At 51.4% G+C, this 27,310-nt stretch overlaps 1 protein-coding gene across 5 annotated transcripts in view; it reads left to right on the forward strand.

Annotated features, from left to right (window-relative positions):
• The window catches only part of LOC119390813 (A-kinase anchor protein 1, mitochondrial), a 115,201-nt gene that overhangs the window by 44,133 nt on the left and 43,758 nt on the right, over positions 1-27,310 (forward strand). Inside the window, exon 1 of one of the 5 annotated variants that reach the window (XM_037658511.2) lies at positions 5,818-6,017. The exons of the other annotated variants lie outside the window; for them this stretch is intronic. The gene's annotated coding sequence lies outside the window, so the exon portion shown is untranslated. Of the gene's footprint in view, positions 1-5,817; positions 6,018-27,310 lie in introns of those variants that run through there. 5 annotated transcript variants of the gene reach the window in all.

Here is a 27,310-nt window from a genome sequence, read left to right on the forward strand (position 1 = left end):
GGCACGTAAAACCCCATAAATTAATTAATTATCTAAACGCAATAAAACTGCGAGGAGGAGGAGGAATAAACTTTTATTGAGACCAGCAATTTGTTTGGCTGGGCCTAGGCCTCCCACGTGGGGACGTCGAGGTCTTGCCTCTCCGCCGCCTCGCGGGCCTGCTGGGATCTTTTTTTTTTTTTTTAAGCGAGAGCTCGCTACTGCAATACAAAACTGGCGGTTTACAGCATATATTGCATCCGGCGCCCGCTGATGACGCGCTCATGTTTAGCGATACTTCATGCGCCAGAACGACGGCCAAAGCAAGAATATGCTCACGCAAAAGAAAAAAAAAGCAACGAAAATGGCTATGTACAGGGGTTGCACAAGAGTAGTTTGTGCTTGAAGCGCTGGCAAACTAACCTTCGCGCTGAGGGCAGCAACGCGTCGCTTACATTGCAGGTGGTGGTGGCGCCATCTACCAGGTGAGACATAAAGTGCGTCAGTGCACGGCCTCCAGTCAGCCCACTACCCCTTTCTAGAACACTTTACCGATACGAAACGCGGTATCTGGACAGCAGCATTAGGGTGGCTACCATAGCAGCAACTTTTCACTGCACCGGGACAAATGTGAGGAGCGGGGTGCAGGTGCGGGTTTTTGTTGCACTCTACGACAATGCCCCGATTGTTATTCCCGGCTGTTCGGGTCGTGATTAGGCGCATTTTCTGGTTTGAGAGGCTGTCCTTCTGTGAAAGTACGAAAGAATTGTTCGAGGGGCTCGTTTCTCTGTCGGACACAACCAGTGAAATAAATTTGGTCACAATCTTAATACATTAGTTAAAAATGTGTAATTTTGTCCTATGCATTCCTTGGCTGTTGGTTTCATGGGTTGCCCTCTACGAGTTCTGCGTCTGCGTAGTGAATGCCCAAGCGAAGAGGCCTGTATGTGGACGTATATCCTCGTAGGGAGACCGTAGCGTTGCTTGGCGGGTGCGCTGATGAAGTCGTTTAGTTTGTCCGTGTCCGTTTTAGTAAATACCGTCGATGGCGCTATCATATGTGACCTATAGAGTGGGGATGAGCAGCCAAAGCCGAATAAACACATGGAAAGTGAAACGGTGTTTTCAGTATACCGTGTCGCTCTCTTTAAGCTTATCACTCTAAGAAAAAGTCGAGCATTTGGGGAGTGTTTCTGCTACGCAACAATAATCGTCATCTGGCTTTCTCACGTTTCCTTTCTTGAAAACCCGGCTCTTGTCACTTTCCTGTCGAGAACGCCATGTCACGCTGATAACGCGCGCGCCTTTCGTGACCGGGAAGTGCCGGCACCGCGGTGATAACGCTAGGAAATTACGCGAGGTGGATGACGATTGTAGTTTTGTCGCAGAAATACTCCACAAATACCCGACTTAGAGTGTAGGCCAAATGGCACGGCATGTATCCCCAGCAGCGTATCGTGAGGACAAAGTCTGCATGTTTATTATCGCGATAACCTTATCAAAGTTTACGCGGTGTATATTTTCGTGGCTATATGTTACGGCAGCTTTTTTTTTTTTTTTGTTCTTTCCCTGTGCGTTGAATGGAAATGCCGCGCGGGCTTTAATGTTTCGGTACTGTTTATTTAGCTAGGTCTGAAGTTGGCGTTGTTGTTCCTTAAGATTTACCGTGGTAAGCTATGCACGACTGAAGCGCCGCCATGCTGTAACGCTGTAGGTTGCGCATAGCGCCTCATTCACTGTCTACTGGTCCGTTTTCAGAAATTTTATTCAGGCTGCGCGACAGCCTTAGTCCTGACGGAAAGAACGAAAGAAGGCTCAAATGAGCATGTCTGTAAAAAGTTATGCTGTAATTGAATGCAAGAAGGGAGTTAAAAATTGGGCGACCGAAAAATCAGCCCCGTTCGCCGTTTGTAATACACATAATTACATTGCTGTGGACAATAATATGGAGTTACGTGGCAGTCTGGAGTTTTGTTATTTATAGGCTTGGTTTTCGGAATGTTTTCGCCATCTTTGTTCAACTAATAGACTGCAAGTTATTGGCGATTAAATTGAAATTCATCTCCTTCCTCTTCACTGGCGCTGTAGAATCAGTATAGCCTCCTTCAATTTATCTTTATTTTTTTATATTTTACGTGAAAACAAAGTTCACTATTTCGACCGTACATAAGCATGGCCGGACGTTGGCATGAGGTCAGCGAGTGGGCTCCTTGCCCCCATATTGCGCTGCTGCTTTATCTCGCCAGAAGTTCTGGAAAGCTTTCGTAGACTTAGTTCCCATGGAATGTCAGTCCGATCTGGCGGCAAAGCGCACAACATAAACGGTAAAGCGCACAACTTCACTGTTTGATGTCGCCCTTGTTTTGTTTGTTTGCGTCTCGTACCGAATGGCCACGCATCCTCGCAGAGTAAGATGTCCGTTTGTTGCTACAGGAGCGCAGTTTATTCGCGTTATTTCTGTGTAGAGTCCGGTTTGGCTTGCTAGCATACTTCGCGATTCGTTTAGTGCATTACCCCCCCTCCTCCTCCCAGCTTTTGTAAACATTTACTAAGGCACCGCTAGAAATTATTAACAGCGCGTACAAGAATCGAAAACGGGACGGAACAAACAGACGCAAAGAGCGCTGCCTCACCTTGTTGAAGCGTTCTTCCTTTGTATGCGCTGTTATAGTGCTTTCTAATGGATCTATAGCAACTTGCCCAATCGTCAACTCTTTAATTTACTAAGGATTTCGGAGGTTCACTTAGCGGTACCTGAACGGCTTCCTTTAGAAAAGGGGGCCGTTGACGATGAATGGCGCCATACCGTGGATAGCAGCACGGATAATGGCGTGTGTTTCTTGCTTCGCACGTCGCGGATACATTATGGCTGCTTTTGTTGTGCTGCAGCTTGCGGTTCGGGGCAGGATTGTAGCGTTGGGGACAGTCCGTTTCCGGCGCTCGATATTGCCGCCGTCTAGACGTTGTTTACGCACTGCGCGGCGAATTTGCGGAGCCGTGTGTGGGAGGTCGCCGGCTGAGAAATCGGGCCACCGTTGTCTTCGGCGCCGTAATCCGACGGGGTAATCTCCTGAACGTACTGGTGGTATGCGTTTGTTTCTTTCCGATTTACGGTGGAGATGTCAAAAAGAAAAAAAAAAAGAGATAGGATGAGAGTTTGCTGCAGTGATGCTATAGTCACGGGTGGTAACGGTGATGTTGCCATATACCCGGGACGGTCGCAAACGGAACAGCGCGCGTCGCATTGAATGCGATAGTATCGTATCGCCTCGTTTGAGGCCTCTCGTGTTTGGGTCGAGGAAATCCGGGTATTTAGTTCTCTTTTTTTTTTTTTTTCCCCCGCTTAAAATACACCCAGCGCAATCTCTTCTTCGCCCATCGAACGGCCTGTTTTAATAATATCGTTGCGTCGATTCTTGAAGATAACGTATTTAGCGAGGCCAGGCGCGTAACTGTTAACGGGATTCTATAGTGTGGTCTGCAGAATGTTAGATCGCGACTACGCGTGCACGCGTTCCGGCGTCATTTTCTTGCATTCTTGGGATTTGATAGTGAGCCGCTCGCGCAGTGTGTCCCGGAATTTGCATGCAGCATTCAATAGCCCGGGCTCTTGAATACCGCGCGTGCTCTTTGTCAAGTGTCGGAATGATTTAGGAACACTCAACTCAGATGAACGAGGCATCGATTTGACATTGCAAACGAGCGCGCCTCCGTAATCTCTTTTGGAATCGCGCGTTTCTCGTGAAAGTTTCGGCCGATAGAGAAAGCCCGCACTGTGCAGCGCTATCAAAGGCAGCGCGATACGACTTTGGCTTCACTGAAGTAAATTGAGAAGAGGAATGCCCAGCGCTGCAGTCACATCGCCAGCCCTGCGCGAGGCTGGCAGCAAACTGTTGTTTGCTGCCCTGAGCTGCCTGTGCCCGTCCAGTTCGTGCTGGTGCTGTTCAGATGCAACCGCCGCTCTCAGCCCACTGTTTGCGTAATACTGCATGCAAACAACTCCGATGATGATCAGTTGTGACCATGCATGTTGTAGCGGGTAGGCAGCTCTCATGCATCTTAACCCCTCCCCCCCCCCTCCCCCACACACACACAAAGGAGAAAAAGAAGATAAACAAGAACTAAGGAGGAGGGAGAAAACACGCACACTGCCATGTTCTGCCCGGTGCAAGCAGCGCCGTTTGCACGGTGTGGGATATACGTGGTCGCCGCTCCTCTTGAGAACGGATGCCCGCTGTGCGTCGGTTTCGGCCTTCCGCGACGGGAGACCAGCCTCCGCATCCGTTTCCGGCAGGCGCAAGAATTTTGTACGCCGAAGCCATCTCGGCCTCTTCTACCGATACTCACTCTGGCCTGGGCGCGCCCACCGCGCGTTTTCTTGGGACTCGAGCTCTTCGCGGCCCTCTGCCGACGTTGCAGGATTTCCCGACAGGCGACGATATCGCGCGCTGCGTGCTACGTTGTACTACTATATCGGGGGAAAAAAAAATAGCCGAAGCCTTCGGGTGCTTCGGAAAGCAAGTCGCGGGCCCTGGGACTTTCGTGTCCTCTTTTCCTAGCGCTCGGTACTGCACACAACTCGCGTGGTTCTGCGTTCTCCGCTGTCGCATGTGCGTTGAGCGGGTCTCGAACCCGCCATATAAGAAGAGAGAAACAGATTTTAAGGAATGACTTTTTGTGAAATGATGCCCTTTCAGCGCAATCGGGAGTCGCTTCGATATTTCGCAGCTTCAAGCTGGGGGGGTTGCCATGGCGATGGCACGAAGGTGGCGTCGGCGAAATTGGCGAGAGATCCACTGAGACAGGCACATACAGCTTTCGTTCGAGAAAAAAAGAGTACACCACTTTGAGGGCGGATTCGAGACACGGAGCTAGCTTATGGTGTGTATGCGTGTAACAAAGAAACTGTTGTAGGAGAAGGTGACACGAAGAACGGTGTCTCGTTCAATTGCCGTGCATACTGGGCACCGATGCATGGCCAACGCGTGGTGCGGAGTTCTGGAGTTGGGCCATTGGGGAGAGAAATGAGTCCCCTTTTGAGCGAGTGTAATCGGCGAGATCAATCGGCGTCGAGAGAGATCCCGTGGTCGTTTCCTGCTTGCCTCATCCAGCTGTGGGTTGTGCGCGCAGCCCGCCAAACTCGGAAGTTGGGATAAAATACAGAAAAAACGGCGGCCAGAATTCATTTTGAATTGTTTTGCTCTACTGCGGGATTGCGAGGCGCGTCGCGCGATCTGCGCTCCCAATCGGCGGTGCCAATCTGACTCGAAAATGAGTCCGAATAAACGAGCCCTGCGGGCGAGGATCGCGAGGTGACTGCTGCATTTCGCTCTGATTTCTCTCTCCCTTCCTCTGGCGCACATTGTCGCCGAGGGGGAAGCGAGGATTCAGATCACGGCCTCCCCTGTGCCTGTCGCCGCCGCGCACTCCGCCCAGCCTCGGAGGCAACCCCGGCGACGACGCGTTGGCGAGGGGGGGAGGTGCACCACCACCTCCGGCGGCTATCGTTCTTGGCGCAAAACTGGTTGAAGGCGCGCGCGCACGTCACGAGAAAGGCTGCCGGCCGTACCTCGGAAAGAGGAGTGGCGAGAGAGCTGGTCTCGCGACCCTCGGCCGGTCGAGGAGCCCTCTTTTTTTTTTTTTTTTTCCTTCCCTCCCCCGCCACCACGACGACCAGCAGCACCACGTGTGCAGCGAGCAAGAGCGCGCTATCGCTCCGTCGCCGCCGCCACGCTCGCCCCCCGACGTCGGTGCCGCGTGGCGCTGCCTCCTTGCTTGCGTCGTCGTCGTCGTCAGCCGACGCGGTCGTCCTCTTCTTCAGTGCGCCGAACAACGCGGTTGTTGCGGCGCTGTGTTCTTCGGTGAGCATCTTCCCAACGGCAGCGTTCGCCTCTGCCCGGCACGGATTACGCGAAACGCGCCGCGGAGTTTCCATCGCCGTCACTGCTTCGTGGCGCCCCTGCGAGGAAAAGCAACGTGCGTCGGACTTGGTCGTTCCATGGTCGTCGGTTGAAGCGCACACGTTCTTTCAACATGAGGTGCGTATTTGTCGCTACTCGTGCGTCGTCCCGTTGGGACTCCGAGCGAGATTCGCCAGCTGCTTGCTTGACGGGGTCGACGAACCGCCACGCGGTGGGCCGATGGTTCGCGTAGGGCAACCTTGCTGCATACCTGCCTACCTACTTGGTGCGGCGGTTCCTCGATCTCTGAAGGCCCTCCTCTTTAAACCTCTTGCGGTGTGCTTTCGTCGGCTCGCAGAATTGCGGTTACGAGAGGCACGGAAGTTGCTTGTTGTAGGAGTCTTCCTCGTTTACCCGAAGAAAAAACTAGCACGAGAGGTGTATTCGCAGTCACTCTGCTCCGTGACCATAGTTTATTCGTTTTGACGGAGTAGCGTTCCGCGTCTCCTGAAGTGGGTAACTGATTCGAACGCGAATAATCGAACGAATACTAGTACAAGTCGACGCGTAGCGCGTCTAAACTGCGTTCGACGCCATTTCCCGCGTTCGGGTAGCGTACGTTCGTGTGCGTCAGCACGATCGGCTAACTCTATAGCTTTGCAAACCCGCCTTTCGTTCAAACTTGCTCGCGTTCATCATCGATACCGGCATTATTTTCCTCGCGATAGCCTTCGCGTGATTCACTCCGGCCGTTACGACGTGTGGTACAGGTTCGCGTGTCGAGCGTAGCTGCAGCCTCGTGTAACATATTGCGGGGAAGGCAGCCACGTGGACGACGATCGAGCGGCCGCCTCCTCCGCACGTCGCCCCTTGCTATTTCGCCTCCCGCAAAAACATCGCCTCTATTGTGAGTAGTACGCGCCTTTGTTTTTCTGTTTGCTGAGAAGAAGAAGAATCGATTGTTTTCGTCTGTCGGAACGTTTTCTTTCTTTCTTCGGCGCTGCGTCTGAATGAGCGCGCGCGTCGTCACGCCGATCGCTCACGCGAGCTTTTCTTTTTTGAGAGTCATGCTGGTCGTATTTAATATCAATTTGCCCTTATTATTGTTTGGTGGCGAGCAGAGTATGTATTAACTAGAACTTCCTCTGCGCGTGACTCGAGTCAGATTTTGATTTAGCCGAGAACATGATCGCGGCTGTAATCGTTTCCTGAGCAGGCTGGGAAAGTTACACTGCGCCTGCTATCACTCTCATTTAGCTCAGAAAGCGGGGTCCCTTATCGGACCGATAATTATTCAGCGTGACTTCTTGTCGCTTTCGATGGTCGGAGACTAGCATTTTGTGATTTTTTGTTGTTGTTCATTGGACAATGGCTAGCTGCTAGCTGTCCCTGATGATTTCACTCGGGATTTCACCCACGAGCGGCGAAGTGTGAATCATTTATCATTCGTGGAATAGTCCCGAGCCACTAGTCGGCCGCCGGTATCGCCATGGGAAAGGCACCATATCGGGGCAAAAGATAGAACTGCTCGCGCAGCGAAGCGAGATTGATCTTTATTGTATTGTTTTCTCCTACACTGGCTTAAATAAACGGATATCTCCTCGGGCACAGCTTATCTTGTCCTCCTTATCTTGCCTCTCCTTGGCGTGCCCGTCTCGAGGTCTGTGTTGAACGCCTCGAGATTGCCGAAGTCCTCTCCCTCTCTCTCTTTCCTCCCCGCATCACAATTCTCGCGGAAGGAATCGCCGCGCTGGCTTTCTTTCTTTCTATGTGCTTCGTCAGCTGACACTGTCCTCGCCTCGCCAGGTTTTTGCGTTCGCACGTACGCAACGAGCGCTTGTTGCTGGGCGAATAATTTCTCCGCCCCTTCCTCCATTCCTCCTTCCCCTTTATTCGCCCTCATTTGTGCTATGCATTTCGCGTTTTAAGTGCGCACTGCAGTTATACGGGATGTCTAGCTTTGACAACGGAAAATCGTTTATCTCGTGGGCAAATTTTGAGCTCCGGTCAGTGAGCGAAGGAAACGGCTCCCATCTCATTACTCGATTTGTCATGGCTGTACGACCGCGTTCGTACGTCACCCGTACGAACGTACAGATGTGTGCTTGTGACAGCTGTGTGGAACACAAAGCGGATGTGTTATTAAAGGCTTTCCTCTTTCTTTCTGACAGCTTATTTTTTTTACTCGCATAGAACGCGATGTGCCAAACATCGTCCGCTGTTGCGTCGACGCTGCATGCAGCGTCGGTATCCAACGAGCGAGTGAGTAGGAGCCCTGTAATAATACGAGAATCACGCAAAATCGTTAACCATAGGTGAGTACAGTTCTTGGAAACGTTTCGCTTCCATAAGGTAAGGCTGTGCTAGACGAAGCGCGTGTTAGCTACGTCTTCCTAGAAGAAGAACAAGAAAAAAAGCAACTGCGAAAGCTGGCATTGTACTCTCTCGGTGTGTTCACGTTATTTTTTTTTATTTTTTTAACAAGCTGTCGCCATGTCCGGACGGGAATTGTCGTGGTTCTCAATTTCGATTGGTCGGTTACCTAGGGAACGCACACACACAGAGCGCCTTGGCGCACTAGCCGAAGTTGCAGTTTCTTTAACTGGTTGGTTACTGTGAATCGCTTGCTCATAAACAAAGAGCTCGTAGATGAACATAGCGTCTTCGTAACGACTGTTCAGACGTTGGAGCTTCACCGTGAACCGGCGCTTGCTGCAACCACGCCGGTTTACTCGTCCTTTCACGTTCCGGCACTTTCTCGAAATACGGCGACAAAAATAACGGGGGAATACGTCCTCACTGCGACCCCGCGCCGGGACTGAGGGTTATCGAAGCGTAAGCGAGAGTTTTGAAACGAACGCACAGCGGTATTTCGAAACAATAGCGCCAGCTGGAAAGGTGGAGGGTCGCGGTAGCGGATAGTGTCTGGCTCCGACGTGTTTTATTTTTAACTGTCGATCGTGTCGAATGCAAATGAGCTTTACGCGCCCTGTCTTTTTTTTTCTCCACGTCAAGTTGCATCGCTCGTTTTCTACCGGCTCTTTATATAAAAGGTCTGTCTGGTCATCCGCATACTGCGGCAATAGGCCGCCAAGCAGCCGCAATAGGTTGAACCGCCTGTCGCGACGCAGCGCCTACCGTACTTCGTTTGTGTCTGCAACCATCCACCTGTATGGCGTAACCTGCCCAGGGATTTCGTGTCGGGGGGACTTCACTTCGCCTAGGTCTGTAGCATGTGTGACTGTTGTGGTACACGTTGATGGTGCGTTGTTCCTCTTGTCGGCGTTGCGCTGTCGCCATGCGACGCCAGCTGTTAGTCCCGCGTTTTTCCTTCCTTCAAGCACCTCCGCAGCGGCGTTCTGATGTGTACTGCCGGGCTGGCGATTCCCGGCCACGGCGACCGCATTCTAGCGGGGCTGAACGCGACGGCAACGGCCGCCGTGACGAGGCTTATAATCCGGACAGTGCCCTCCGCCGTGTTTGAATTGTTGATAGCTTTGAACCGGCGACTTCGATGTAATGCGCCTACTCCATAACCAGCTGCTGTGGGAATCTTCGCATGGCTCTCACCGTGCGCTGGTGTTTGCCCCTGCGGCAGCAGCGCCAGAATGCGTGGAAAGAACGGAACTATGCACAAGTGATAAACGTTAGACGTGACATCGAATTTCTTATCACGAAGCCGCATGTCTTATCAGGTGTCCGTTATCTAAACATGTCCAAGTGCACGTGTGCTGCGTGCGGTTAACGATGGACCTTGAAGCGCGTTTGCGTGTCTTTGTTTAATGTCTTGTCTCTCTTTCTTCGCACCCCTGTCGGTCGATGTCGACGAAACGGCTGACGAAGGTGAAAATCTTTGAAAACGCGGCATGTCGAATCCAGGCGACGTCAGCCGATAGAGACTGTTGTGTGCGGCTATTATACAATTACTAGATTGATGTCCTAGAACTCCGTATCCAGTAAACCGGGTGCCTCATTCCGTTTCCGTCTCTCAAAGAAGTTTACGCGGCGTATTCTGGCACGTGAAACATCGCACCATAGGAGCATCGCGTCGGTAAAGGCTTCCTCGGTTCCAGTTTGCAACCTGTAGCGCGCTTATGCGCCAGCTGTTGCGCTTTGCATGTCTTGTCTTCTCTTTTGCAAGCGACGAAGCTCGGACGCTTTGCTGCAGTTGTCTCGGCCGCGACGCGAGGCCGCCTTCCTTATTTCCGCAAGTGTGTGCCTGTGTGCGCGTACTACAACTAGCTGTTGCCTTTAAGTGTGTATCGATGTTAGCTGCATAAATAAACGACGAAGAAGTGCCGACTTCCGGGCCTCCGCCATTTCGTGAACTAAGCAAATACGATGAATGTGAATATACAAATCACAGGAATGTGCGTCAGCGTGTTCTGTGTAGTTTCGTTTGTCGGTGTTTTTGTGACGTTTCTTTGTCGCTCTGATTTTGTTCCCATTCTTGTGCGGGGCTAGACATCAAGGGCGAAGATAGTTAATGTTAAAAATCGTCACGAACTTCCCGACGTTGTTCACGTTTTTTTTTTTTTGTTTTTTAGATGGTGGTTTGGCTGTTTTATCCCCTGAATTTTCGGCATTCAGTTCTCACTCTCCGTGGAACGTTCACTCTAGCCCGTTTGCGCGCCATTGTGTTTACCTTGTAGGTCTTTGAGAGGCAGTCACTTTCTTTTTTGCTTCTAATGCGAGGTTTATTTGGGACGCTTAATAGTTTAAACGCGTCATTCTCAAAGCATAAGTGGCATAGTCGACCATGCGTGCTCTTAAATGGACTTATTGGGACGGTATAGCGCTCGCCACGTGCACTTTCTTTAATGTTATATGCAGTTGACTCGCGAGTTGCCGTATAATTACGCAGTACTTCAGCAGGACATTGACGCTAAATGGGTCTAGTGATTGTCCCGTGTTGAAGTTGGCTACGAACACTTCTACGTATTCGAGAGGATCCGCAACAAGATCGATTTTAATGCTGCCAATCATCCCCGTGATGGTCAAGCGGCCGTAGTGTATGTACACGTTTGCGGGCAGCGGCCCACTTGTGCATTGATAAATGGGTGTTGGTTCAAGATGCGTCGCCACACTTTGACGCCGAGTATTTAGGACGCGAACACTGCGCTTGACTTGTCTCGGATATTCACGCAATTAAAGGTCGCCTAGGAAATGCTTCTCTACAAATAGAGGTTGGCAGTCGTACTTCTTAATCCTTTTCAGCCGATTTCGGATCATTTTAGACGCCGTCGCGCGGAGTGACCGAAAACGGTGGCGATGGAAAAACATCACAATGTTTACGGTTCATATGCGAAACTGGCGAGGATCGCTCGGGCGCAGTGTCAACAAGAGATAGCTCGAAGATGCAGAGCCAGGAGTAAATTTTCACGCACAATGCAAGCAAGCGCTGCTGATGTGGCCGTCGCCGCGTGTTCCCGACGCCTCCCACATTTTGGGGCCATGCGTGACTCCGCGAAGGGCTCACACACCTGTCGGCGGCACCGAGGTCGCGAGCGCAACGACTCGGATGTGGGCCTTCCTTCCGGAACTGCCGGCTAGAGCGAGACCGGACGTCGTCGAGAGAGTGGGAATGTTGTGCGCGCGGTCGGTCAGCCACGTCGGTTAAGTGTGTCGTCGTCGCCTCTTGACGACGACGTCAACCGGACGTGTGTCGTTATCACGACGAAAAAGAACGTCGTGGCTCGTCTCTGACTGCATAACGCGTGCTCGAGCCGCGTTGTTGAAGCCCCGCGAAGAATATCGAATCGTGAGAGCGCCGCGGCGTTCCACCTTTTCCTTTCTGGCACTGCGTTCTCATTTGCTCCTTAGCGGACACGACGTCTTAATAACTATGCGCGAGCGCCCGTTTCCTGGACGTACGTGTCGGCTGTTCGGGTTTGCATGGTGTACGTGTTTCGGTGGCTTTGCGCGCGTCACTAGAGATTTCCTTTCGTAGGCCGCCGCGGTGGTGCAGTGGTTACGGTGCTCGCGGCTGCTGCCTCGAAAGTCACGGGTTCGATGTCTGTACGCGGCGGGTCTCATTCCGATAGAGGCGAAATGCTAGAGGCCCGTGTTGCACGTTAAAGAACCCTAGGTGGTCGAAATTCCCGGAGCCCTCCACTGCTGCATGCCTTACAATCATATCGTTGTTATGACACGTAAAAACCTCCAGAATTTATTATTGAGAACTCCTTCGTGAACAACCCAGCACGCGCGAAACACGAAAGAGGTTCCACACACAACGCGAGCTCTCACCTCGAAGAATGCAGCATACCAAGTAGGCCACTTATATGTCCTATTGCAACGCGAGTTCGCCCTCCGCGCCTTGACCGGCCTTCGGTAGCCATCGATCTCGCCCTTATAGTAGCTTGCTCGCCGTGTTCCTGTGAAGCACGTTGTCGCGGCACAGATCAACAAGGGGTCGTGCGCTTTGCTTTTCATTTTAAGAATAACATAGAAACGCGCGCTCCCGCACGTGCTCCGTTGCTGCTCGTTTGGCAGCAGCAGCCCCCGAGGTGCGTATTGGGGGCCAGCGTAAACTGGGCCACCATCGCCTTGATGGGGCATCAAGGTTCGACCTCACCCTCCTCTTCGCGCGCGCCCACATTGTTTCGGGCGGCGCGCCCCTCGCGTGCCGTTAACTATACGACGAGAGTCTCTCCACGCATACGCGCACACACCCTTCCTAGCTCCTGTGCCTCGGCTTCCTTGACACTGTTTGGTCGCCGCCTCGAGACACTCGCTGCCGGGGTGTCTGTCGCACGTATGCGACTGCCTTCTCGCTGCCCGCCTCTTTTGGAGTTCCCTACGGGGTGTCGCACCACCCTTCTTCGCCGTGTTGCGTGTGTACGCGCGTGAGCTCGCTAATGTGTAGCGAGCCCCGTGCCGCATCGTGTAGGTAATTGGTGCACCTGCTGATACGTCGTCATCGCGCTGTGTGCGCCCGTCCCCACCTCGCTTTCGCGTAAGCGATGCTTGTGGCGGGCGATTTCTCATTCGCAGCCCTGCTGTGCGTGGACGCTTCTGACGACCGCTGCCGCCGCGGATAAGGCTCGCGAGGAGCATATCGTTGCTATCTCGGCTCCTTGGTCCGAGACGGTCGACTTCCGTCGCCGGCCAAGTCGCAGCGCACGGCAGCTGCAGATGCACGTGGCATGATAACCGAATGCGACTGTATATCTCAAACTCACGCGTTGGACTCGCAGGAATTCGATAGCTGCGGCTTTGATGACGCTGTATCCCAGTACAGGATGTGTGCGTCGTGGGTCCGCAGCGGCGCAGCGCTTGGCCTAAATGAAGATAATCGAGTTCACCCGTGTTGAATGAGAGAGAGAGAGAGAGAAGGATGAGAGGTTAGCGCTACGGTTGGCAACTAATCATTTGCAAATGAGACGAGGACAAAAAAAAATGCCGAGAAAAGAAAGAGCTTGCCACGTGTAGATTTTGTCATTGATTGCCGAAGCTTTTATAAAAAAGCAACTAGCGTTCGTAGCGCGCATATTTACGGAAAATGCCGTCGTAACGTAATCCGTAGTGTACGCACGAGCTCCTTGCAACGAAAAACTACGCTTGTTGCAGAGCTAGCCAAGCGGCATTCTTTGTTACGCCGTAGCGCCGACGGATCCAGAAGGCGAACTTGCTGTCGAAACCATAATTTTCCGCATCGAGCGAGTAGTGGTTCGGCTGAGTTGGTATTATACTGCGTGATTCATTGCAAATAGAGAGAAGGGGAACGCACTTATCGCTAGCTACACATGTAGATCACACACGTATATCGAGGGACGTCACCGTCCGTCGAAAGTCATTAACAAGACCCGCAAGTCTAGCGTTTATATTGCGACAACGTCGTTTTCCAGCGGCGTCCTTGTTTGCCTCGCTTTTTTTTTTTTGTCTTCATCTTTTCTTTTTAAATTGTAATAGCGATTTCGCCTGTTATGTCGCTTAGCGCTTACGATAGCTCGCTCGCTCGCTCCCACGATAGTCGTTCGACGCGCCAAATGATCTTTTTTTTTTTAATTTTCTTTTACACTGCGCGGTGCGCTTTTGCGGGTTGCGCGAAACGGCGGCGTATTACGCTTAGTAGGCGAGTTGGGGGGAAGAGGAGCGAGACGGCGAAAACGCGGCCGCTGTCGTGGCGCGATTCGGCGGTCGCTGCTGCTTCCCCGCTCTGATAAGCAGCCCCGGCGCTCGCTGCACCCGTGCGCCACTCGAGTCGCTTGTAATGTACCGCGTTTCGCGCGCCGATCTCACCACTACCACCGCCGGCAGAGGCGGTGAACCCGTTTTCCGACGACGCGTGTGTGCAGCACTTGCCACGGGAGCCGCCGCCGCTTTTTTTATTATATGGAGTGGAGTGTTCTCTCGAAAAGTGGCTGTTAGCGTCGCGCGCAAAGCGAAACCGTTTTGCTTGCTCGGCGGAGTGATATTGGGACGCGGTACTGAGCCCTCCTCCACTGCTCCTTGGGCGATTTACCTGTCGCCCGCTGTCTGTGTTGCGCGTGTCGCGCGTTTCTTTTTGCACGAGCTGAAGTAAAGGAGTCACACTTGCTAGCTGTGGAAGCGACGGCGTGTTTAATGGAATGCGAAGATCCCCACGGTTGTCTACTAAGGCACTATGGCCCACGTGAAGCCCTGGGTTTTGGGGGATAGCGCGGGAAAGACGAACCTGTCGTCGACAGATTCGTGTAAAGCGATTGGAGGGTTGGCGGCGGAAAAGTAGGGAGAAAGGGCAAGAAACAAAATAGCATGAAAACGAGATATACTCTGACGTAAAATGTGTGACGTTAAGCTACGAGTTCAGTCTTTTTTTTTTATGGAAAATGCAATTCAGATAGCCAAGGCTGGATTAAGAATTGATCTTGGTGGCTCACAGGTGATGACCGTGTTACAATCGGGAACTCTCGTAGCGTCCATCCAGCAGGCAGCTAGCGATGCGCGACTGCCGCCCCAGTGAAATGAATGATAGATTCCTGGTCAGAGAGCAAACAAAGATAGCCAATATCCGAGTTCACCATTAAGCGAGAAAAAAAAATTCCTAGACTTGGGCGGGCCACGTTTTGCGTGGGGCCAACAACTGGTCAGCGTGAACGACGGAATGATACCAAAACATGCCAAACGCAGCTGACGACGGCAGACAGGGGCCCAAGTTATAGAAGCCTATTGTGCAAATTCGGAGGAGCCGATTTTTCGACGGAAGCCCTTCCGGTCGAGTTGGAACATGGGGCAATAACCATTAAAGTGAACGAGGCCTCCGTAGCGAAGCTGAAACGTCTTTTATTTGTTTTTAGTTTTTATTTGGTCTGTGTCCTCTGTTTTATTGTCTCAAATTTCGGAGAACTAGCTGCTGTGTCTGATGGCGATCGTTTTGTTGACTTCTGATTAGCAGTTGTACGGTGAAATCCCCACGTCGCGAACCGTAACGATATATCGAATCTGGAATACGTACTACTTTTATTGCTTCGAATCTCGAGGAATGGGGGGTGGTAGCTCCGCGCGGTTCGCATGTGGAGCGTAGCGAGGCCGTCCTTCGTCTCTCTCTCTCTCTCTCTGGAAGGCGAGCGCCTTCCGTTCTTACGCACTTGTAGTGAGAGGGGAGGGGGGGGGGGGAGAACGCGCCTCAGATTGGTTCTGACAGCGGTTCTGAGAATCAAGAAAGCGCGCGTAACTTGGAAACGACGACGATCTTTTTTTTTTTTTTTTTTTTTTTCTCGATTTACCCGGAGCAAACGAGTGCCTGCACCCTCTCGCTCGCCTCTGCCGACGACGACGTCATCTGGAGTCGTCGCGAGCGCTTTCGCGAGCTGTGCCGGTGTGTGCGCATGCTTCCTTGGTGTGGTGTCCGGCGTGCTGTTTGCCGAGCTCTCCTTGCCTTCTGGCACAAGCGCCTGTTCTCGCCAAGACAAGGCTTGTTTCCGCGCTCGCTATTGGGCGGCGTTTCTCTAGCGCGACCAATAATAATAATAAAAAAAGAACGCTCATTCCATGTGGGTGTTTCGCGGAGAGCTTACGACGATAATCCGGGAGGAAATGACAGTGGGCCGCGTGCTGCCGTACCCTTAAGCGTGTATCCACACGACGGACTTCTCCGCGGAAATCTCGTCCGCGGACGATCGTTCCGCCGCCCGTCCGGCTGCAAAGCACATCCAGACGACGGACGAAGCGAGTAGACGGACGCGCCGGAGCAAAAAAAAACATGGCGGCACTGTCTGAAGCGAGAGCTGCCCGCTTCGAATCTTTAAGCACTTCGTCGCGCATTGCGCGGGCTGTTAGTCCCAAACTGACGATTGTGTCGGCTTTAGGTTTGTATCCCCAAGCTTCGCCGGCAACGTATTCATGACAATTTGGTACTGTTTCCGAGCGCCGTACTCGTTTTCTGAGAGCTGTAGGCTTAGCGAGTGCCTCTATTAACAGAACATGAGCTCGGTGATCTGCGGTAGCGCGAGTGCTACCAAATCCCAGAGGTCATAATAATGTGCGAATGCTTGCTTGTTCCTTTTTTCTCTAGATGGCGCGAGCAGTCTGAAAGTCGAAAACACATTCATCGCTAGCAAAATTATTGAAGGTTTTTATGTTTCTGTCTATGGCGCACAGTTTCTTTTAAGTTGAAGATGGAGTTCCAGACGAGAAAAACATAAGAAAAAGAAAAAGCAGCGCTTGTTGCCAGACCGATAATGGCACCTTCGGCTAAATCTGTTGTGTTATTCCGCGCGAATCCGAATGCGAAAAAGAGCTTGGCATTTTCCGTCCGCGACGTCCGCGGACGCGGCACGGATGGCACAAATCCGTGACGCGGGGTCACGTGATGCGCCGTCCGCCGCGGAAAAGACGGATTCGGTCCGTCGTGTGGATACACCCTAACCAGCGATGAAGCCGACTACTAAGTGTACGTTCCTTCGACGTTATTCGAACCGAGTGGATAATACAATTAATTGTACGTACACGTTTCGTACAGCCACGCTCAGTATGACTTCCGCAACACGGGAGCGCGTGGCCTCACGAGTTCAGAGATAACGCATGGCTACAACTTCCTTTCATTTCCACAACTAAATTGTATTTTCTTATTTGGGGTATCATCCCCAAGTTAGATGAACAACGTTTACTTGTGGAAATAACGAAGAGGGGAAGACGTGGGTGGTCTCAAAGCTTGTGAGGCCACGCGCTCCCGTGTTCTCAAGTCATACTGAGCGAGACGGTACAGTACTCGCGGATCGAAAGAGGACAATTTAGGGCTAAGTAATGCACATGTTTTCGTTTCCACCGTCTTCAGTTCGGCTCATGTCGGAGTAACTGGGAGGCGTCATGTCCTATAGCAGGAGCGCCGGAGGCGAATGCTTGATTAATGTTCCTGGGTCGGCGCATTTTCGACTCGTTAAATAAGCGACCTATTCGTAATGCATTTGTGCCGTTATCTTCCAACTGAGCGTATCTCCGGCGAGCGCTGCCGCTTCTCTCTATCGCGCTGATGAACGCGAGGCGGATGCATCATGCCGCCTTCGTGCGATCAGCCTGTTCGGTTGCAAGCAGTGGTTTCCGCCGGGCTGTAAAGCCACTGCGATCACGTGACCCGCGTGGAATGGTACAGAAACGTTTGTTACCCCGGCGAACGTTTCGCATCTGCGCATCGCTGGCCCTGCGAAGTTTTCGCTTTTTTCTTCTTTTTTTTTTTCGCCGTAAGCGCGCATGGAAGTATATATTTGCGGAATCGCGGCGGACGTCGTCTTACAAGCATGTCTTTTACTACCCTTCTACGCAGCTTCGTCGATTCCACTCATGAGCGTGCGCAGGGTTGCCCATTATGGGGAGCAGGGCCGTACCCAGGAATTTTTTTCGGGGGGGGTTTGCGTGTAGAACGGCTGCCATTTTTTAAGATTTATACTGGCTTATTTTCGTGAATAAAACAAGTACATCGCTTACTTGTAATAATTCGATGGTACTTTTCAATTATTTGTACCCAAATGAAGAAATTGGTATGTCAACCTCAAATTCTGGTTAAAGCAAGAAATAAGTTTGGACAATAGCACCACCAAAGCCGGGGACACCGCGACCAACGGCTCCTGATGAAGTAACACAATGTAACCGCGGTTCAAAAACGGTATGTATGTGTTACAAGCTGCCACTGTAGCGTCGCCAGCGCGAAGTCGGCGACGGGAATGGCAGCAGGTTAGGTCGTTCCGTACGTAAGCAGAGACAGTGAAGAGATCAGAGACGTGTGAGGGGAGGCGAACCAGAATGTGTAGGTGCCATGCCACTCACCTTCCTTGGGCATTGCCCAGTGGTAAGGCGTCACTTTGCCCAGCGTTGACTGTAGAACAAAGGTCACTAGTAGTTGCACTGCGGCCACCATCATTTCCCGGCGGCGCATGGGTGTCCTGCTTGTGTTCGTTCTCAGGTGATTCATATAAACCGGTGCATTCTCCTGAGTCGCTACAGAAGTTCGGACGCGCTTGGCTTTCCACCAGTGCTGAGGAGGGCGAAGTTTTATCCTTCGAAGGAGGCGGTTCTTCTCCGTCCGCTTCATCGGTTCGAACTTTCTTGAAGTAAGACGCAAGACTCCTTTGCTTCGTTGTTGCAGAGTGTCTTTTCATTTTGCTGCCGCAATCCTGTGCACGCACACAGAAGTGGCCAGTGGCTCCAAAAAGACGTTTGCGACTGCTTCGACTGCCTGGCGTGAACGGCGGGCGATGTTTTCTTCCTCTCTTATCCACTTTACAGTGGCTAGAATGTAGAAGTGTGATGAACGCGCCGGCTCCCGCGTGGCGCATGTGTTTTCTGAACGCCGCTACAGCTGGTGTGCATGCAGGCCCATTATTGTACTCCAGCTGCAGCAAACTGGATTAACGCTACTTAAAGACCTTTTCACAGAAGACTCCATGGGCACTGCATACTCCCCTTAATATACGTGAACCCCCAAGAATGCACTGCCGAGACATTTGCACTCCCGTGGTACAGTCCAGAAAGGAGGTGTTGCTCCGTTCCTGTGAAAAAGTCACCTTTTCACAGACGGCTCCCTGGGCGCCTGCATAATTCTCTCTGGGCTGCGCTAATTAAATAGCCGTGACCCCCCAAAAATGCACTTTGTAGGCTGTGACGTCAGCCTCTGTACTCCCGCGCGCAGCCCAGCTTGGCGGCGTTTTCTCTCCTGTGAAAGTTGACCGCTGGTGCCGGATTGTGTGCCAGCTGTATCCTCGCTTTGTGCGCTTTGTAGGGAGGCGCATATACCTTCTGTGTACAGAAGAGGTAGATTTCCTTGCGTGTGGTTAAGGTTGTTCGAAGTTGCTCGGATATGCCAGTCTTTCAGTAGATGTCATCTTCGATGATTCGTTTCGGTGGCGAGGACTACAGTTTGAGAAAAGTTTACCCTGCAGCCTGCGTCCTCGGAATGCGCCGCTGAGTTTTTCCGCTTAGGGGTTTCGTTCCCTGGCAAATTTGCGCACGTCGTGTTGGTGTTGCCGTTGCTGTCGAACTGTTTACCTTCACAGAAGGAGACGCGCTTTTCGTAGGAACCCAAAGCCGACACGTGCGGTCCGCACAGACGGATAACTTCTCCAGCGGCAATGCACAAGGAAAGCATCTGGAATCAATAAAGGAGCTGCTACGGGGTGAAAGACGAAGGAACGCGAGGGCGAAGTGCAAAGCTGTACAAATAGGGCAGGTGCGAGGGAGGGAGCGCTGAGGTGTTCTGGTAAAAGGGTAGGTTTGAAGAAAGGAAGAAGAGGGAAGCAATGCCAGGAAAGTTGCAGTGTAACTTTGGCAGCTGGTGGTCGCTGTGAAGGCGTGTAAATATTTTAGTATCACCCGAAAACTTAAAGCATCAAAAAAATTTCGGGGGGGGGGGTCAGAACCCCCTCAACCCCCCCCCCCCTAGTTACGGGCCTGATGGGGAGCAAAGTTTCATCACAGCGCCGCCCCCCTTGTTGGTCGATTTTTTTTTATTTTTTTTTATTCAATCATCAATCAGTTACAGAGTACAGTGTACTGTACATTGATCATATATGTCAGATAAGGATATTTCAAAAGACATGCTTCACAGTGGATGAAAGGAAAATGATAATGAAGCGATTACGTTCTTTTCACAGTGGCCTGCCTTGGGTCCCTGGCTTTCCGGGTTTAAAGATGGAAGGCAAACAGTTCTTCGAATGCAACGTCGGGGGGCTTTCAGCCGCCATTATTGTCAGAAACCTGCGTGGCCACAACCCTGATCCTTAAACAGTGACACGCCCGACTGAGCAGAAGTACGGGGCAGACTTTGCTGCACACACACTAGTAAACCTGCATAGTTTACTATTGTGCCAACTTGTGAACAATAGTAGTCTTCTCCTGTGCTGTGTGTCTTCTTCCATGTCTCGTACCTAGTTAGCGCTCTGCAATTTACTATAACGAACCAAATAGCGCAGCAACGAATTCCTTCAAAGGGAACCCGCCTTGGCTTCGCTCACCGTTCACCGGCGCCAGCATGAACTGCGCAGATGACAGTGCCCTGAATAGGGTGTGACGAAGCTTCCGTAGAAAACAGGGAGACGGTATCCGCAGCGCGAACAGTCTCCTACACGGCGACTTTGTGCGGTCTTGCGCGTGTTCGCGCTGCGGCTATTCGCCTCGCGCGCACCGTTTCTCGTCTATCGCGCGTTTGTTATCCGCATCGCACATCACCGCAGCGGGACGCCGCAGCTCTCTCTATGCTTTCGTGTCTGCGTGTGACGCGCGCACAATGGACCCCCCGCGAATGGGCCGCTACGATCGTCATTTCCGCGATTCCCACTCCCACACAAACGCCTCTGCTCGGTGGATCAGCGTACTTCCTTCGACCCACAAATGCACGCGGCGTGAATACCGAGGAGCCGCTTCTCCGAACGCTTTGAAGTCGCCGCGCTTTGCGACGGTCATTCTTCTGTACATGTACTACCGTTCGGTCGGCGACGTTAGTCATGCGCTGGAGCTTTCCGCCGGGTCAATCAGCTTCTGACCCCGGGTCGCTGTGCCCGTATGCGCGGCCGGCAGAAAACAACGACGTGCTGAGGAAAGCGAGATCGACCCCTTCCGGTATTACGACCGCGGTCGACTCGCTACCGTCGTCGGTCGCCGTCCTGGATTTACGTCTCTCTCTCCGAGCGTGCCGGTGTTTTGCCTGCTCGTTCTCCCGAGCTGCTTTCATACGTAGGCCACCCTGCGACGTTCTACGCTGCGTCGAGACGTGCCCGCCCTGTTGATATCTCATGTAGCCGTCGTCTCCTCCGCACACCGCTGTCCCTTGGGGCGACTGCCTGTGTGTGGCTGCCACCCGCTGGCTATGCAGAAACAATGCAGATAAAGTTCAACAGGAAGCAGAACTGCGTTATTGCGATTCTGTTTTCACTTTAATACGGTGTCGTGTGAATCAGATCACGACTTTTTTAGCGACTTGCAAGTTCGGATGGTGTGCCGGACGAGAAAGTGAGAGTTAAACCTGCAGCGTGCGCATAGCTGATGTAGGAGTATATCCCGATGCATGCCACGCCTGCTTTCTAGCTTCGCTGCCTAAAGAAATGTTAAACAAAAGAGCTCTGCCACGCAGACACGTACACCGCAGAGCTTTCTGCGGTACATTCCCGAAGTGAGCTTTCGAAAAATCTTTCGGGTGCTCATGCATCTTTGCTGGAGGAGTGAACACACTTAGTGCCAGAAAAGAATTCTGTGATCGATAGTTATTCGTTGGAAAAGCTAGTTGACTTTTTTTTTTTTTTACATATTGTCGATGAATTGATCTTGTTATTGTGTTCACCCCTCGGCGGAAAGAAGTCAGCTTGGAGACGCTGTTGTTTCTCTGGTTTTTATAATGATTTCAAGTTGGCAAATACGGCGGCACTGGGAATCGAACCCAGTACCGCAACAGTCGTCAGTTGGTTGGAGCGCCCGTCTCTAATGCGGGAAGCACTGGGTTCGACTCCTGACGCCGCAACTGCAACCGCGCACCCGTGTTTTCTTTTGTTGTTTTCGCTAATAGGTTGAGAAGTACCCCGGCCTGCAGCACTTGATGCTGTAGGCATCGCTATCGCCACAAGATGGCGTCTACCTCTCGCTCACTTATTTCACTCTCCCACCGACGCCATGTTGTGCCCCATGTTCCGATAATTTATTCGCCGTGTCCTCGCGATGCCCGTTTATTCTAACATTAATGGCTTGTCCTGTTTCTGCAGTTCACTTCTTGTGACGCGGTGAACTTCCCAGCGCGTAAATGACGTTCGAACTAGCGCAAGTAAACGCGACTTTTTACGCGATGGACTTTTTTATTGATGCACTCGTTATTTCCTGGTGAAACGGCCCTTCTTGCCCCACTGGGTAGGCTCGAGTGCGATATTAACGAAGGCCTGCCTGGCTTGTTTCGACCTTCTTTGGTGGCCAGGCTGGCCCACATTGGAAACTGTCTCCATACAGTGGCACCATTTCATACAGACGTGGAGAGACCATGGCCCTTCGACATGCCCCACTCCCTCACTCGTCAGAGAGACCAAAAACTCGGCAATTCTGACAATTGGGCGATTTGATACGGAACCACTGTTATGAAACGGTGCCAGAGAATGAGACAACACATAAAACACTGGAACGCAAGCGCCGACTCTGTGCACTGAATTTTTATTCACGCGCGCAGTACGCAAGTAGCCACCCGCGCTTGGCATACATAAAAAAAAAAAAAAAATTACCCATTTACTAGAAAGCCACTTGTGTTGTGTACAGACTTCCACTGGCATGTGGCTCTGTCCCTAAAGGCCAGACCAGAAGATGCGTGGATGTGAGATTAGGGCAGCATGAATCAGTGGCCTATCGCGTATGCATGGCTGACAGTGTACGCGCTGCGATCAGTGCGGCTGTGCGCCTCGGAAGGTGGCTTCTGCATCCCGGTCCAGTCTTTCACTTTTGCTTGTCCCTCTCCCCCGCAACGACGCTGCGCCGTGATTAAGGCTTTATTTGTTCCTGAAGTAAGCAGTCTTTCCTAACCTCAAACCACCGTCTGTCGAGACCAGTAGCTCCCGCTTTGGAGGCGGGCACTGTGTACCAGCCCACCGCTTGTGTTTCTGGTGTTTCCGCGAGCCTTCTCGCCTGTCTCGTCCTTCTTGGGTTGAAAATATCCCTAATCTGAGGATCGGGTCGCCATGGGGAAATCTAAACTAATCCCCGTTTTTCCCTCCCACCCGCCTGACGCGTCGACTGCTCTCTCTCTCTCTCCTACTGGTCAGTGAGGTGGCGTTCGTGTTTTTTTGTTGGTCTGCCGTTGGCAGTGGTCATTTGGCGGACTTCGCTCTCGGGGAACGGTCGTCCCTTCGGTGTCGTCGACTGTGAATTGTCTGGTGTGCTTCGACTGGCTGCCTTGGTGTGAGTTCACTTACGATTTCCTTCGCTCAGAAACGCTTGCCGTCTTGCTTCAATTTCCTTTTTTTTCTCTTTCTTTTTTGTTTGTCCTTATTTAGCACGCAGTGGTTGACTGTTTCGATTCCACATTTAGCAATTTTCCCGGGGCGTCAGAATTTCCAACAGCAATCCTGTGTTGCGGAAGAAATCGTTTCCGTAAATATTGACCTCGAATCGGTTTTGCCGCCGTGACTGCACGTTAATCTGCCGCTAAACACCGTGCTTCCCTTGTCACGTGCTGAAGACTTCTTATTCGATGAGGCCTTCTTGGCACGCTTCATTGCAAATGCCAATCGTGCAGTTGTAGCTGTGGTAGCTAAGTGCAAAAGATCAGCACAGTATAATAGACATGAACGGGCTTTCTTACTTTGTTTTTCTGTTCGCGCATTACGCTACGTTATCAGTTATAATCGAAACAGTGCGGAAGTTCAAGGGAAGGTGGAGATTTGACACCGCTTCGCGCATTGTGCGCGCGACGTGGCGGATGGTTCGTGGAACCGGACCGCCGACACCTTTGTTCGTCGCAACCCGAATTGGCAGGATCCTCCACGTGCCGCCGACTGATCTCTCCGAATTTTGTAAATCTCCGTAAATCCAACAGCCCTCGGCACTGCAGCTTCCGATTATCCACTAATCCTGCGTGATATACGGGAACGGAAGTGCTTCGTCGGCGAACCGCGTTTCTTCGCGTGGCTTCGCACTTCATCGCAAAGCGTGGTAGGGCAGGTGAAAGGTGAGCTTGAGGCACGACTTTCGACGTTTCGGACTCTGGGAACCCCGCGCTTATGAGCACGTACGATAAGCCGCTTTCACAAAACTTTACACGTGGAGAGACGTGGAAATGGAGGTAGGAGAGAGAGAGAGAGGTGCGGCCGTAAATGTACGTACAACGCAGGGTCGCTGAAAGGAAGCGCGGTAGTATTTTTTTTTTCTACTTTTATGATAGCCGTCGACCGGCATTTTACGCTGCAGAGCCTTGCTGCAGCTCGTCCACGCTGCCTTCAGCATACGAACACGGCTTCTCGGAAACTTGTCACGTTCTTTGAATTTGTCATTGTCATCCCGTGACAGTAAAAAAAAAAAAAAAAAAAAGGCTCTGGCATGCGCGCTGCACACCATGGCTATGCAGCTGAAAGCCAAGTCCGCTGTACCCCTACCCCCTTCCCTGAGGGCATGGGACTGTACGCGGTCATTCTACGAGACTGTCCGCCTCCATTGCGGTAGGTACTGGGTTCGGTTCCCAGCACCACTGTGCATTCCTTTTTTTTACCCTTCAGGTTAGTGAGGTACTTCGACTTACAGTTGAGCATACGTATGTGAAACAAAGACCCCAGAAAAAGACGCGCGCTCCAAGAAAAAAGAAAGAAAATAACGTGATACAGCGTGCACGTCCAGCCTCAATATGGTGTGCTTCTGCCCTTACTGTTGCTTTGAACTTCTCTGGTCGCCCTTTGAGAAAACATTGCTTTATTCTGGGAATTAAAGCTTGCCCCTGTGCGTGTCGGAGCAGAAGTGACAAGTTTGGTTAAATCTAATCGTTCTCTCGATTTAGATCAAGATTGTGCGCTTGTTTATCTGACATTTTATCATTGCAATGCTGACAACCGAGTCATTGGGTTGACATTGCACGAATACAGTGTTGCTGTCTTCGTTCATGCCATCGTATAGGCGATGTTAGCGTAGCCAATCTCGAATGCTGATAATGTCCATCCAAATGTGGTAGCCTAGGAAGGCTCGTATTCGAAATGAGCTGAATTCAGTCGGCAATTGTCATCGACATTGTCGTGGACGTAGTCCATACCTCGTTGCACTGTGGAAGCGGCTCAGGAGGTCATTGTCTTCAAGGCAACATACCAGTGGGCAAATACCTCGTTCAGTCATACTATCGCTGGTATCTCCTTGCGAAGCTTCGACGCTACCGGGAGAGCGTGAAACTGTATAGCTCTCGGCACTTGGCATGGTATCTTATTTTGCGTGAACCACGAAAAGAAAGTATCAACGGAATCTGGTACTAACGTCTTTCTGGCGAGCTCGATTTGTTGAAATCACGTCGCCCTTTTCTCGTTAAATACGTAGCAATGGCGTAGCCAGATTTTTTTTTTCTTGGGGGGGGGGGGGGGGTAACCATACTTTAGTAAGTTCGTGCCTGGATACGCCAGTGATAGGGGGCCCTGTTTTGATTGAATGTAGATATCCTCCCAGGTGTACGTTTGGGCACGAGCCTACATGAAGCCTTGGGTTTTGGGACAACCATGGAAAGCTGAATACACCCGCGATTGAAATAAGTAAGAGACGGTTAGAGTATTGGTGGCAGAAAATTAGAGAGAAAGGACAAGAATAACTATTGGGAAAAGAAAGGGCAGAGAACTGCGCTGAGAATTTACGTTTTTTTTTTTTTTTCCTGTAGTAAGATAGATTTTATCAAAGTTAGAGACATTATGCCAACATTTAAAAAAATAAAAAGTAAAATAATTTTTTTTTTGTCGAGCCTATTGGCACACTTGTCACCGCCCCGTTATAAATGGGACGCTCATAGGATCCATCCATCCATCGGCTACAGTTACTGTATTATATGCTACCTAAAGGTAGCATATACAGTAACTGTTGTGCGGGCACCCTTATTGCAAGATCGAGGGGCTTAGTGCGGGCTCGGATGAAAGCGCGCACACGTTGAGTGTAGAGACGGGAACGAGACGCAAGCGAAGCAGAGCTTGTGCGACGTCGGCCTCCTAGCGCTTGTCTGCAAAACACTTACGTTCCAGTCCAGCTGTGTCGCTCTGCGACTCGAACCGAGTGGGTCGGCGTCAGCTCCTAATGACACCTTTGCACAACCGTCTCGTTGGAAAAAAAAAAAAAAAAAAAAAAACGATTCTGTCGAAGGTGTACGCAACACGTCCGTGACCTCGAGCCGCACTTTATTTTTTCCTCGTTCGCTCGCCTCTATTTCCGTGAATGGGAGACTTTTCAAGAGGCAGCTGTGTTCGGCTGTCTGTTCACTGACCCCGTTTCGACGTCCAGTGGCGACTGTACGCGGCGGTTTCTGGAGTATATCGTTATCGGACCCGAGCTTTCGTCTTTCTGCCAGCTCCTCAAACGTGTCTTCTTCGAGCTCGCGGTTGGCCTGTACTTTCGATAGGTCTTGCACCCCCTCCTTTTTTCAAACCTTCCTCTCGTGGCGTCCTCTGGTGTCCTTTTGCTTCGCGTCTGCGATTCCGCGCGGTCATGAGTCTGGGTGCCTTATCTTCTTTTACAGCGTGAATCCCGCTTGCACCGGCCGTTTAGCGTTTTCTTTTTTATTATTTTTTCTTTCTTTTCCTTTGATCAAAGCTAGGTAAACCGAAGGAGGTGTTTTCTTAAACCTCCTCTAGGAAGAGCACACGAGGTGCTCGCGTGGCCGCCTGACCGCAGCTCGGGAGCCGATACTGACATGACGCTTTTCTGATGTCATCCTCTGGCTTTGTCACCGAAGGGTTCACTTTGCGGGCAGCACATTTCGTGCTGTCCCTCATTTGACACAGCAAAGAATAATAAAGGGAGGGGCACGCCCCTGTTAATTAGACTTTGCTAGTGAGTAAGTTACGCCATTCACCCTCGGGGGTAACCTGTAACGCTTATGTTGGCTAATATTCGCGGTGTCGTTCAAAGGAACATAAGAGACTCACGAGGAAACGTTCAGTTTTGTGTCGCGTATTTCACTGTACGCGTGCTAGTTTTAACCTGTGCTTGCTTGACGCTCGTTCTTTTGACATCTCCTCGTGGAACCGTATCCGAAGTGCGTGCTTCGTTTCTAACAGCTTTCCTTCGTGCTGTTTCTTCGTCTTCGTGCACCATTCGTACCTGCGAATATTTGCAGCGCAGCAACGTACTTTCGCTTTCTTTCTTGTGCTTACCCATTTACTCAGGCATGTCGACTTGCGCTATGTAACATTCCTGCAGTTGTGTGTAGCTTTACTGGAAAGTAAGCGCATAGTTAGTTGAATGCTGCGCTTCAGTTTAGGTAACCAGGATCGTGCGTACATGGGTGGCCTCGGAGCGTAGTTTTAAACTTCACTGGC

The sequence above is a fragment of the Rhipicephalus sanguineus genome, chromosome 4 (genome assembly GCF_013339695.2).
Source record: "Rhipicephalus sanguineus isolate Rsan-2018 chromosome 4, BIME_Rsan_1.4, whole genome shotgun sequence".
In the NCBI taxonomy this organism is placed as follows: Eukaryota; Metazoa; Arthropoda; class Arachnida; order Ixodida; family Ixodidae; genus Rhipicephalus; species Rhipicephalus sanguineus.